Genomic DNA, 14,497 nt, shown 5'->3' on the forward strand with positions numbered 1-14,497 from the left:
TGATATAATAAATTAGAGGAAGTAAACATCCTAGAATTTTAACCTCTTATAAAATAAATGTCTCACAAATCTCTAGATGTTAAATTAACTATTTTACATTCATATTAGAAAATCATTTTCTCAAATTTTTTTCTTCTCTATATGCCCATTAATTCATTATTATGTCAATAAGCCCTTGGTTTGCTGGTGAAGTTGAAAACTTCTTAATGAGCCCACTAGAGATTAATTTTTGTTGAGTGCAACATTGGATACCCCTCAGTTGAATGGTTACCCCTCATCCTTAGCTCTTAAATGAAGAGGATGAATATCTTCCATTAAAGAATTTGTTTTGAAATTTTCTTTTCCTTTTTATGAACATAAATCTAAGCCTTGTTAAAATCAAAATAACAAATACCATAGTAATATCCTTAACTCTTAATTGAAGAGGATGAATAATCTTCCATCAAATTTTTTTTTCTGAAATTTTCTTTTCTTTTTTCTGAAGATAAATCTAAGCCTTATTAAAATCAGAATAACAATACCATAATAATATCCTTGTGAGTTTTTTTTTTTGACTAAAAAGAGGTAAAAATTTATTCAATCACAAAAAGAGATACAAAGCATTACACCATCTTGTCAGTCTCCAATAAATTATCTAACATATGAGACAAAACCGGAGGCAACTATCCCCAATCCACAATATTCAAATTCTACATTTGATTAGAACTCCATTTGGCTAGACAATCTTACAACTCTATTCCACTCCCTAGGAATATGACTAAATGTAACGGATTCCAAAGAGCCACACAACCGAAGAATCTATTTAATAACCGCAACGAAGTGCCAACTAACACCATCAAGTCGTTGACCATTCAGCAAAGTCACCACCACCTGAGAATCAGATTCACAAATAATCCTACACCAACCAAGACTACAACCATGCTCCACAGCATACAAGATGGCAAGAACCTCCATTAAATTATTTTATTTAGTTTGGAACTGAATAAAACACGAGAAGATTTTTCAACGAGAAAAAAATCTTTTGTTTGGAAAGGTCAAGAATAAGCTCAGACCAATATGTAAAAGCTAAAAAGCTTATACTTGTGCGTGATAGCTACGTCCAATGTTCAGTGAATAGAACCCAATATTTATTTGGGTTTGACGACTGTAGCACCATAGCCCTAGTGGACAAGGCGATGAAAGAAATGGGAACAGATGACTTGGAACAAATGACTGAATCCCACCATCGATTAAATAAACGTTAATCGATAGAGATGGGGAAATAAAAAACAGACGTTCCACATATTGCATTATTTATTTTCTAAATGCAAGGGTTATTTCTCAAGCTAATTGAGATCAGATGGGTCGGCAGCTGGTTAATCACCATTTCAAAAGTTTTGACTGTTTTTAAATATTTTTAGATGTAGATGAGGCATAAAATTCTTATTGATAGTTTGATTATATGATATATCATATGATATTAAAAAAGAGACGGATGTGATATGTGTAAAAAAATGATTGATTTATTGTTTTGACCTAAAGATTTTTGTAAGGAAGAAGTATATTGCATTTAATACTGTTTGAGGATCATAGGGCAGCTTGTTTTTTCCTTTTAAAAAATTTAATTTCAATGCATTATTTTTAATAATAATATAGAATAATCATTTGAATTTTTATGATAATCTAATGAAATGAAATTATTATTAGTTAACATAGATATTAATGATAATTTATAATTAAATGTTAGGTTGAGAAATTAAATGAAAAAGGATAGAAATAGTTAATTCTATAATCAATGTGATGTGTTAAGTATGATGTGGTGCATACACTAATGACCTAGTAAGGTGTACTCTATTTGAAGTTCCATGTTATACCATAATTGCTTCCTTATTGAATATGTGGATATAGAACATTTTATATAGGTCCTAATCTACTTTATATGTTTTGTAGCTCATTTTATTTGTAATGTGCCTCTTCTTTTTTATTGAACTGATTCTTTGCACTTCAATGAATGCTAAGGACTAACAGTGTTTATAAACATGTAGAGGATTTAAAACTCTTGATTTGATTGACTGTTATGATCACGATAAAGGTTGAAAATCAATATAAAAGTGGCCAAGTGTCTTAAAATGATTGTGTATATTTTCATTATTTTTAATGCATCAATTCATAGTTTTCTTGTGGTGTTGTGTCCTTTGATAAGAATGATAGTAAATAATATTTGTGGATGTCGTTGATATCTAAAATGAACATAATTACATTTATCTAAATAAAAGTATAAAAAAATAATCACACAAAGCATGTACTAGGTACACTCAAGATGGGAATAAAAATAGGTAGAAATTGACAAAATTTGAATTCTAAATTTTGAATAAATTTAGAGATAAGATTTGTGAGTGCGAGATTGATCTCACACTTGTAAAAATGGTCAATTCAAGACATAAGAGAAATAATACATTTGTAGGAAAATAATATCTAGGCATTCTTAAGGATAAAATAAATGCACGATAATATTCTTTTGAAACAATAATCTATGCTTTTGTATATGTTAATGTATATCTAATTGAGGATATATAGGATGAAGGACATATATGTAACATCATTTGTAAATATATAAAATCATATTAAAGGACTCTCTCAAAATGGGCCCAAAAATTTATTAATATCTACTATTCCATTTGCCTCAATTTGAAGAGCATAAAAATTTAAACATAACATATGTTAAAGAATGTAATAATACATAAATATATATTTAATATAAAAATTCAAACAAAGAAAACATGTGATTTTCATTTCATATAATAGACCCCACTAGGTGTTTATTTCTATTCATCCTTCACATATGTTTTCCATGGGAATTTATTAAAAAGAGAAATAATGCAAATAATAATAGCATTTTTCTTGCAATTAAAATAGACATAAATTAAAAACTTATTTAGCCATCTAGAAAATTGAAATTTAGGAAATGAAAGAAATTTAGGATTAGGAAATTTTGTCTTTATAAAATTTTATGTGGCTCAGTACTGTGTAACATGTTTGATAATGCCTATGTTATATGCTAATCATCTATTTGGACATGATAATATGTTCTTATGGAGACTTTATGAGTAGTTAAAGGGTAGATCATAAGAATCCTAGTAAAATATATCAATTTATTATTTTAAAACTATAGGATTCAATGAATTGGAAGAGTGAAAAAATAATATATTAAATATAATTTTTATGCACCCATGTACTTATTTAAATTAGCGACTATGATTCTTTAACTCAATCATGTAATAGTCAAGTAAAGAATAATGAGAGATAAGGAATAAAAATCCTATCAACTAGAGATGAGTTTAAATGAAATAAGGTTTCCCACACACAGATAGTTGAAATATTCTTTGACAAATGTTAATATAAACAAAATATATGCATGTATATAATGAAATAGAATGGACATTTTTTTATGAATAAGAAAAAAATAGTTGAGATAAGGAAAATATACTTCAAAGAGTATTGTAAATCTACGATTATAATGTGATGGAGGGGGATGCACAAAGTCACAAAAGGTAAGAAGTTAAGAAAATAAAAAATAAGGGAAAAAATCGGAAGTATAAGTTGTTAAAAATATTAGAATAGAGATATCATATTAGATTTCAAGAAAATATCTGAGTATGTAAGCCCAATGACTAGGCATACATAAGGAAACTATTTTCCTTATGAGAACAACATGAGGGAGAACATCATTGGAGTGATTTTACCATCCAACAATGAAGAATATGATACCTCACAATCCTTTGAATGAAGAGTACCTAACCCTATAAAAGGATGCTTATCATTAAAGGAAATACGTTGGATTACATAGATGTTGGCATCTTTAAATTAATATAATAAACTATAACAATTTGAATAAGCATACATCTAGAAAGTCACCTTTGGCTAAGTCATTATGTGTAGGGGATCCAATTTGTCAAAGTTACGGGCATGGATTGAATCTAGCCCAAATATGCCTCTGGGAGTTTGTACTTTTGTGGATGGCTTTTATAGCCATTAATTATTTTTTAATGTAAAATACTTCTCTTTAAAAGAAAATTTTGTTTTGGACTTTTTGAATGAAGGATTGAATACAATCCATGAGTTTTTTTTTCTATATAATATAGAAATATGCAATTTTTATTTGAGTGACTACTTTGATAGGATTATCAAATATGGTATTTTTAGGGGGATTAGAGTCAATGAATGTGGGTGTAAAAATAAGATTACAACATTTGGATAGTGTTGGACAAATGATAAAAGATGCCACATGGTCAAATAAGTTGGCAAAAGGATTTCACTTAGAAAAGTGAGGATTTGGATGAGGGTGTGTGGTTTGGTGAAAGGAACCTATGGCAAAAGATGGACTCACTAATATTAGTATGCATAGGAGCATGGAAAACATGGCTTAGGGTGGATGAAAGACTTAAAATAAGATTATTAATTCTAAGATGATAAAAATAGAAATGAAGGTCAACAACAATAGTATGAAGATAAGAAATGGAGTCTACAAATGATAGTAATAATACTATCAAAAGACAAGTGCAGATACAATACAAAATTATCATGGATTGTAATATCTATCAATGAAATTTTTGAACTCTTGATATAGATGAACTAGTATGATCAACTAGGTTCATCAAATGAAAGTATAGATAAAGATATTTTTCTCTAAACTTGTATATAAGTGGTTGTTAGAAGTGGAAGTGAAAATCAAGTAGATTCACCAAAGGAAAAATATGAAAAGATATAACTATTCTTTCTTAAGTTTCAAATTTCTACATACAACTATGTGTAAACTATGATGTAAATCAGGGTTATTTGAATGCTATCTAAATGTAAATGCCAATTATGATAACCTGAGATAATCTCCAACCAACAAAAGCTCTATTAAAAACTAGTGATGTGTTGGGATTGATAATATAATCAATTGCTAAACGCAACTATTCTAATCAAATGTAATGAGGACTTGAAAACTTGAAATGATCATGCTAAAATATTATAAAATAGAAACTAGATGACTTAGATGCACCAAGATTAACATGGTCTTTAAGAGATTTGTTGGAAATCTAATTCTATATTTGCTTATATAATTTTGAAGTTTTCTGAGCAAAGGACATGCAATGATGCATTAAGATGGCTGTTAAATGATGATGTGATAATTAGATAAAAGTTCTGCTAGATTAGGTTGATTGATTACATGAATTATGGTTTGTCCTTTCATAAAATAAAGTAGCATAGAAACCACATATTTAATGTTCAAGCTAACAACTAATTTGCTAATAGGGAGTAAGTTGACTTAATCTTTTAGTTGGGAATTGATTTAAAATTTTTAAATATAGGGTCAACTCCATGTTGTAGACCTCAATTAAGTTCAAGTCCATACTTATGGATTCCACACGAGTTAGAGATCTGGAGAGAGTTGTCCCCTATCCTCAATAGACCAACCCTCCCTAAAATTAGAAGCCCATTTGGCTAGATAGTCAGCGACCCCATTCCATTCCCCAAGAATATGATTGACTCAAAAAACTCACAGAGCGAACGAATCTGACGGATAAACTTTTGAAGCTGCCAACTAACACCATCTCAGCTCTGCTGGTTCAATAAAGTCACCACAATCTGGAAATCAGATTCAAACACTATGCATTGCCAACCAAGAGAACAACAATGCTCTAACACAACCAAAATATATAAATAATTCCTACTTAATTATGCATTTACTTAACAAACAACCTAAACTATGTAAACTAGTCACATATTAAATTGTTTCTCGTATGCAAACTATTTAACTGAGAGGTTTGTTGATAGTTTTTTTTATGGAGATAAGAGAAAAGAAAACATTACATAGAATAAAATAAACTATCTATATTCACCTCTATAGGAGACTTTGTAGATCTGGTGAGAACATAGATACAATAACTATAAATTTATTCACAGCTAAGCTGCTAATATCCCAATTCTGTCAGAAGATGTGCACCCTCTCAATTCCTTATAAATATAGTCAGCGTAACAAACATACCTTACAAAGCCAAATTTATATTTTCTATATCATTCTTTTATTACTGACTAATGCAAGCCTACTATTAATAGTAGCATGAACAGATCAGCACACACAAGAGAATGGATTTTCTATATGATAGATTGAGTCTGGAGCTCCTCTTCTTCATCTTGGTTGGTGCAGGCAAAGTTATTATTTGAGGGATTTGGTGTTTGGGAAATCAGTAAGCATATGGACAACCTCCCTCATGCTTGGCCTTTGCTCACTGCGCTCTTGTAAACATAGCATTGCAATATTAAAAACATGCATCACCTCTTGCAAAGGGACACTGGACAATCTCCTGTCTGTGACTTCCATAACTCTTTCTTTTAAAGAACCAGTCAGTTTTCTTACCCACTGAACAATATCCAGTTCCTCCCCAAAGTCACCAACTGCCTTTCTCCCACATATTAACTCTAGCAGGACAACTCCAAAGCTGTAGACATCACTTTTCTCATCGACTTGAAGGGTGCAGGCCTCTTCTGATATCAAAATAGGATGCCAATGGACACATTCAAAGATGATTTACATAAAGAAAACAAATGCATAAAAGAATTATATCAATGCTTGAAAATGTTGTTATTCAGTGGTGACCAAGAGTGAAGCTATGTTAAGACAGAAAAACTGTTAAATAAAAGGATTAAGGAGGGAAGAAAGAAATTAATTTTATGATCTCAAATGATTGAAGTATGTCAATCAATCGACTGTACATTGTAGAGCAAATAAATCTAGAAAAGGAGGGAACAGGAAGAAATAAATTCTTCATGTTAGTAAATTTCTATAATTCATGAGACTGTCTGTTGTTTCTGGATTCAATCGTGTGAGTGGTTTTGCATCAACGTTTCAGATCATATACTATGATTCATCTTCAGAGTGACAGTGAGTGTTTTAATCTTCTTATGCTCTCTTCCATCCTGATGATGAATCACAGAATGTGATCCGAAACATTGGTACAAAAATACTCTTTTTTTCAAATTCAGAAGCAACAACAGACAAATAAATTCTACTTAATCCCACGAGCTGACTTATGTGACTTATGTTAGTAGAGTACAAGAGAAAAGCATACCTATTTTGATCTTCCTCTAAATCTTTATGAGTGTCAAAAAAACGCATATATAAATCTATTTGAAAATCTGAGAAAAGTTAGTAGACTGCAAGAGAAAAGCTTACCTATGTGAATGTCATTATAAATCAAATTTGAACTTCCTAAAATAAGGCATACCTGGAGCAATAGACCCATAAGAGCCTGTTATGGAAGACATGCAATTTGAGGCAGCAGAATCTTGAAGGAATTTTGTCAGTCCAAACCCTGCTATACGGGCTTCAAAATTGGAGGCGAGGAGAATATTATTGGACTTGACATCATGGTGCACTATAGGTGTAGAACAGTCATGATGAAGGTAGGAAAGGCCCTTTGCAGCCTCTATGGCAATCTTGTACCTTATCTCCCACTGCAGGTACTCGCCTTCTCTGCCATGGAGTAGCTCTTCTAGGCTTCCATTGGGCATGTATTCATAGACAAGTAGATTTGTCTCCCGGTTCGAACAAAACCCGAACAATTTCACTATATTCCGATGCCGAACATTCCCTAAAGTCAAAATGTATGTGTTAAATTCATGATCATAATCAGGAGAAAAGCCTCTGCCTCTGCCCATCTTTCTGGCTCTATCAACAGCTAGCAATTTCTTTACAGCAACTTGTTCTCCGTTTGGCATTAAACCCTTATAGATAATGACAGAACCATCATTCCCAATGATATTGTCTTCCTTGAGGCAGCCTAGCACATCCTTAGAGGAGAAATGGAGTCTTTGGAAAGCTGTTAGTCTCCAGGTCCTTGAGGAATTTGACTTCCACAGGGTTCTTAGTTTAAAAATGGCAGGAATAACGAAGGCCAAAGAGCAAATCAACAACCCAATCACCAGAAGCAATTTAGCAGTAGTAGACATAAATGCACTATTTTTCCTATAGGATTGAGAAGATTGGTTGTAAGCTGGAGCTAAATAAGGTTCAAACAAACCTGGATTTCCTACAAAGGAAGATGCATTGAAGAAACCGTATTGCCTAATCTAAGGTACCAAACCAGACAGATTGTTGTAGGACAAGTCTACATACAACAAGCTCTGCATACCTTCGATTTTTTTTGGAATGTTCCCAACTAAATTGTTTCTAGAGATATTGAGATAGTTGAGATTCTGCATATCAGTGATTTGTGGAGGAATATTCCCACTCAGATGATTTATGCTCAAATCTATTTCAGACAGCTTCTTAAGTCTACTTATCTCTCTTGGAATACTACCATTAAACATGTTGCCATTTAGCAGAAGGGATTGCAAATGAACCAAATTACCTATTGCTGGGGGAAGAGGGCCACTCAGTCTATTATTGGATAAACTGACATGTTCTAATTTCAGAGAAATAGAAATGGATGTGGGTATGCCTCCTGCTAGATGGTTATCATTAAGTTCAATCATCTCCAACAAGGGAAGATTGAGAAAGCCATCTGGGATTGAACCATTGAAGAGATTTTGTCCCATACGCGTCTTCCTTAATGATTTGCAGTTGCCTAGAGCTTTGGGAATGGGGCCAAACAAAACATTTTGTAGCATAATAAGAGATTCAAGTTCATCGTTCTTACAGAGATAAGGGGGTAGCAGACCAGTCAACATGTTGATGGAGAAGTCGAGGTGCTTGAGTCTGCTATTCTTACCTAGATTCCGCGGAATCTGGCCAGTGAAGTTATTCTTCCATAGCCCAAGCTGTTCAAGGTTAGGGAGCTCTGCTGCGAAAGAGGGAATAGTTCCATGTAGTCTGTTCTTAAACAGATTCAACAGCTTCAAGTTGTGCAGCCTTTCAAATTCTTCAGGGATATGGCCTGTAAGATCATTGTCAGCCAAGTCCAGATATCTGATGCTTGACAGATCTCCCAAACTACAAGGAATTAGGCCAGAGAAGGTATTTACTTGCAGGTACAAGGTTTCCAGTAGCCTTAGTTTTCCTAGCTCAGGAGGAATAGGCCCTGAAAGAGTACAATTTGCCATATCCAATACAAGAAGATTTGTGAGTTTGCCAAGCTCAGGAGGAATCCCTCCTTGGTAAGAATTATAGTAGCCAAGGTAGAGCTGTTCCAACATAACAATTTGGCCAAACTTACTTGGGATTGTCCCAGTAAGGTCATTTGCACCCAGTGCCAGGTATCTCAAGTTTCCCAGCCTTGAATATTCAAGTGGGATCTTGCCAGAAAAATAGTTGCTTCCCAAGTGCACATGTTGCAGCTTGCTTAGGTCACTCAACTCAACAGGCAATGGCCCTGCAAAACTGTTGTCGTAAACATCTAGGACTTGCAAGTCCTTACAATGGGAAATGCTGGAGGGGAAGCTCCCAGTAAAGAGATTATTGGAGAGATTCAAGGTTCTCAGTGTGGGAATATGGAAGAGTTCAGTAGGTAAAGGACCAGTGAAATTATTGGAAGCAAGTGTGAGATTCACAAGATTGCGTAGCTTCCCAATTTCAGGTGAAACTGAGCCGTTCAAATTCATATGGGAGATTGTAAGTCCAACAACTTGATAAGACTTATCACATTGGACCCCCTTCCACCAACAATGGGAAGTTAAATTCGATTTAGACTCATCATTCCAGTCTCTCAAAACATCTGGCGAGCCTTCTGCAACAGCAATTGTTTTCTTCAGGGAAAGCAGGACATGGGCCTCGCCAGATAGCCTTGAAAAACCATCTACTGCAACTGCCCCTGCCCCTGCTTCATCGGTAACTAGCAACACCAGCAAGATGAAAGTAAAGGGAAATCTATGATATTTTGACATGGTGGGAAGGAGATACTCGCCACTAGTATGAAAAGAAACTTATAAAAGAGGTTATTGGGGAAGCTTGAGGAGGCATAACCTTGGCTGGCTTATAATAGGCTTCAGGTGAAGCAACCTAGCCATTTCCCTCTTTAGAAAATGTTTTCATGGGCTTACGTGGACAATAGACCCTTATTCTGATACTGTTGACCTAGTAATGCAGTCAATTCTATTCATACGAAACAAAGGTCTATAGTACAATCTTCCTGTCATGCTATTTTATGCAAAATGTCAGAAATTACAGTCTTCCACCAGTCACGTGTGGCTGCCAAATTCCATAGCCATTATCGTATTTTGCAACCTAACATCTTCTTCATGTTTAGAATTTAAATAATTTTGTTTACTGTAAATGGGAGACAGCAGAATACACTAACAATAAAATCTGAAAAAACTTCCTTTTACGTAGATTGCTTCTACCTTAAGATGAGATAATAAAATGATAAAATTGGTTTGTGCGATCGGAATAATACAACAGAAAATAAGGAATAAGAGTTACTCTAGTAAATCTAAATAGGAATTAAAATGAGTATTCAACGGAAAGTGTGTCATCATTTTACGTCTCAATAACGGCATCAATAAGTACTTTAAAGGACTTGGAAAATGTAATGTCTAAACCTCCAGCAATGGACATATATGGGCAATCACATATTATCTTACTTAATGCATGATTCCGTATCTCTTAGAATGAGCATTCAAGGAAATGTGAATCATTTTATGTCTCATGAGTCTTCTAATATCTAAGTTTATCATATGTCTCATGGGTCTTAAAATATCTAGAAGTCCACTAATTTACATCATACTCATTCATCCTCCAAGTGTATAGTATTATAGAAGCATTATCTTTTAAAGATTTTGAATGATGTAATTAAGGATTGGATATCCTTTTAAGAACAACCAATTGAAATAGTCAACATAGAATAGAATATATGAATATATATACATCATCAAATTTTGATAACATTTTACTGAACAAGTACCAATTACATATTATCTTACATAATGCATAACTCTATATCTCATAATATGGCAAAATGATTGACCTGAAATTTCACATACATATTCAACTCCACGAAGATACAAACATTCTACAAGTTTCACATTTTACACAAAATAACACTCAAAATTCCTCCACCTTATAGTTAAGAAATGGTACACATGTTTACACATAGTTGTAATAAAGACATCCCATTGTATCCTTCAACATTCCTAATGAACTCACAAATAAGACTCTACTATGATTTTTTTATAGTGCCAAAGTCTCTCTGTAAATTCTCTACCTAGAATTACACTACTCTAAATTCTACTCGTCCTACTAAAGATTGAATGACTTTGTCTTTCCATATATGCAACTCTCTACATATTCCTTGTTTCACCTCACATAAACTTCTTGATACATGGTGGTTTTTAGGTCCATACTCATAGCACCATTTTCCCTCCTCTAAAAACCTATCACATTACTACTAGTAAGAATGTGTACTTGCGAAAAGAAAGAACATCTAATTTTAGATCCATGTAGGGTGAAAATGCCAAGAATACAAGCAATAAAACATCCCTTGCCATTTCAATGAGTTTACCAATCTTAATTCACTATTATTGAAATAAAGGAAGCTTCCAATATTGATGTAGATGTTTTTTTAAGAAGAAACTATTGCAAGGAATACACCTTTTTTTTTAACATTGCCAAAGACATGAACAATGTAACAGGCACCAAAATGGTGATGCAAAAAATGGATAATCTACCACCAAACATGATAACCATACTAGCAAGATTTAGAACCATCACCACCATCTAAAATAGAAATTGTTAGTCAAAAAGATAAGAATCAACTAAAATTCTACAATTCATAAAGGGTGCTAGATGCTCCTACATCAAAATCACTTTGTAAATATTTTTTAATCATAGTTTTGTGATGAATTTGCACATTCTACAATAAGTTCCATAATTGAACTTATGGATTAGGGAGATTATGAACAATCAAAATAGAAAATTTAATGAAACCTAATTCACAATCAATCAAATCACACAATAAAGTTGTATGATCAAAGCATAAAATAATATATAGTAACACATTCACAAAGAACTTAATATTACTATTCTATCTAATATTACTATAATAAATTAAATATTTAGAGCAATGAAATTTATTTATCTATCTATATATTAGATATTGATTTTTTTATTTAACAAATGGCTTAGTCACCCAACTCATAATATCTTGTTCTTAAAAATTGATTGGAAAACAATAAATAGGTTAATGAACTAGGTATGGGTACCATAAAAGAAAAGGGTCACCTACCTTGTCTTGAAGGGGGTTTGGTGCCCGTTTTTTGCAATAAAAATTAGAGAAAATACTTTTACATGGTATCCAAAAATTAAAGATTACAAATAAATAATTAGTGGGAACACAAAAATAGGGAAGAAATAGTAGCACGAGGAGGGGGAGATAAATAGTACATAGGTAAGGTCATGTGATTTGAATTCCAAAGAAGTAAAGGGTAGGGATGACAAGGTAAGAATCCTTATTTTATTTAAATATGCCAGCCTAAGCCTATGCATGAGAACCTTGTGTTTTGGGAAAAAAATTTCTTCTTTTTTAATGTTTAAGCTCTAAACTTGGTAATCAAAATTAAAGTTTTTTGGAAACTATTTTCCAATTACATCATCCTTGCAATTTTAAATTTTTTTGAGCAATGCAGATCTCTACTCAACCCCATATCTGAATAGCATAGCTTGATAATTTTCTCATTGTAACCCAACTCTATCCATGTTTACAAATTCCTTATAAACCCAAAGATTAAAGTTTAAAATAGAATCTACGTTGATATATCTGCATGCACATAATGAGGAATATTTTACATCAGTTATTTGATAACCTCCATTAATTTTTTATTATCATTCCTTTTCATGGCTAAAAATGTACAACTTAGAGTCAAATGAAATAATTTTTAGATTATATTTATTATAATCCTTTCTATCCTTCTTTCATCCATATGCCATGGAAAAGTAAAGTCTATAAAATGATGCCATGAATGTAAATTTTAGCACAACTCAAATGTGAGTAGCTATCTTAGAATATTTTCCAATGTTTGTTCTAATGTTCAAATCTTGCCATGATTTTTACATATTCTAGCACACCAAATAACTTTCATGTTTTTTATATAATACATATATGTGAAATACTTGCCATGTATTTGGCATAATTCCCAATAAGGCAATAATTGACATTCTTTGTCATAATATTGAGTCCTAGAGACCTTGCTAATTATTTACATAATGACAATGTAGAAATATATTACATTATTTGTTGAATCTCCTTTCTCTTAGAACTGAGAAAATATCTTCTTTAAATAGATAATAGGGTAAATGCATGAAACAGTGTCACACTTTGTGCCAACTATGGGTAGTTTGGTCGGACTACTCCCAGGCTGTGTGGTACTGAAATGGCGCCACGAGTCCATCCAGACTATCGGTTGTATGAACCGATATTTTCCCCACTGACCCCCATTTGCACCCTAAGGAGCTTTGGGAGTTCGGCCGGACTCACAAGGAGCTTATTTCAAGCCCCATTTTTCTAAGTAGGTTCATTTTTTTTTGTTTTTTGTTTTGTTTTGTATTTGTAATTTAAAAAATTAATATATTTATTGAGATAATTATTTTTATTAAATAGTTTATCAATTTTTTGAAATTTTTTACAATGAAAACATTTGAAAAATGTTAAAAAAAATTAAACCTAGCAAAATGTGAAAACCGACACCATGAAACTATTGAAAAAAATGCACATATACCTATTAAATAATTAAAAGAAAATTTATTTTCTCATTACCCTTACATATAAACTATAAAAATTTAAAATCAATACACTACACATAAAAAAAAAATCCCCGTACTCATACAAAGACATAGACACATACACATACACCCACACCCACACTCATGTGCACAAACATACAAATACACATACACACATACACACATACACATGCATACATAGTGTACAGGTGTGTGCATGTGTATGTGTGTGTATGTATGTGTGTATATGTGTGTATGTACATATGCATGCATGTGTATGCGTGTATGGGTGTATGTGTGTATGTGGGTGTATGTGTGTGTACATGTATGTATGTATGTATGTATGTGCGTGTGTTTATGTGTATATACACAGACAAATATATACAAATACACACACATACATACATATATATACACATACACACATAAACATACATACATACATACATACATACATACATACATTCATACATACATGTACATAAATACATACATACATACATACATACATACATACATACATACATACATACATACAATGACATGCATATATACAGACATAAATACATTCATACATACATGTACACACACATACATGTACATACACATACACACATGCATACATAAACATGCGCATATGCTTACATACATACATATATACACACATGAACACATAAACACACATAGATATACATATACACATACACACACACACACACATACACCCACATACACACATACACATACAGATGCATGCATCCATACATGCACATACACACATGTACATGCACATGTACACATGCATAGACACATATGTAC

General features: G+C 32.5%; 1 pseudogene; it reads right to left on the bottom strand.

Annotated features, from left to right (window-relative positions):
- Window positions 1-5,870: 5,870 nt before the first annotated feature.
- On the bottom strand, window positions 5,871-10,141 carry LOC131030029 (leucine-rich repeat receptor-like serine/threonine-protein kinase BAM1; annotated as a pseudogene).
- Between the last annotated feature and the right edge of the window lie 4,356 nt (window positions 10,142-14,497).

Source organism: Cryptomeria japonica, chromosome 7, assembly GCF_030272615.1.
Source record: "Cryptomeria japonica chromosome 7, Sugi_1.0, whole genome shotgun sequence".
NCBI classification, from domain to species: domain Eukaryota; kingdom Viridiplantae; phylum Streptophyta; class Pinopsida; order Cupressales; family Cupressaceae; genus Cryptomeria; species Cryptomeria japonica.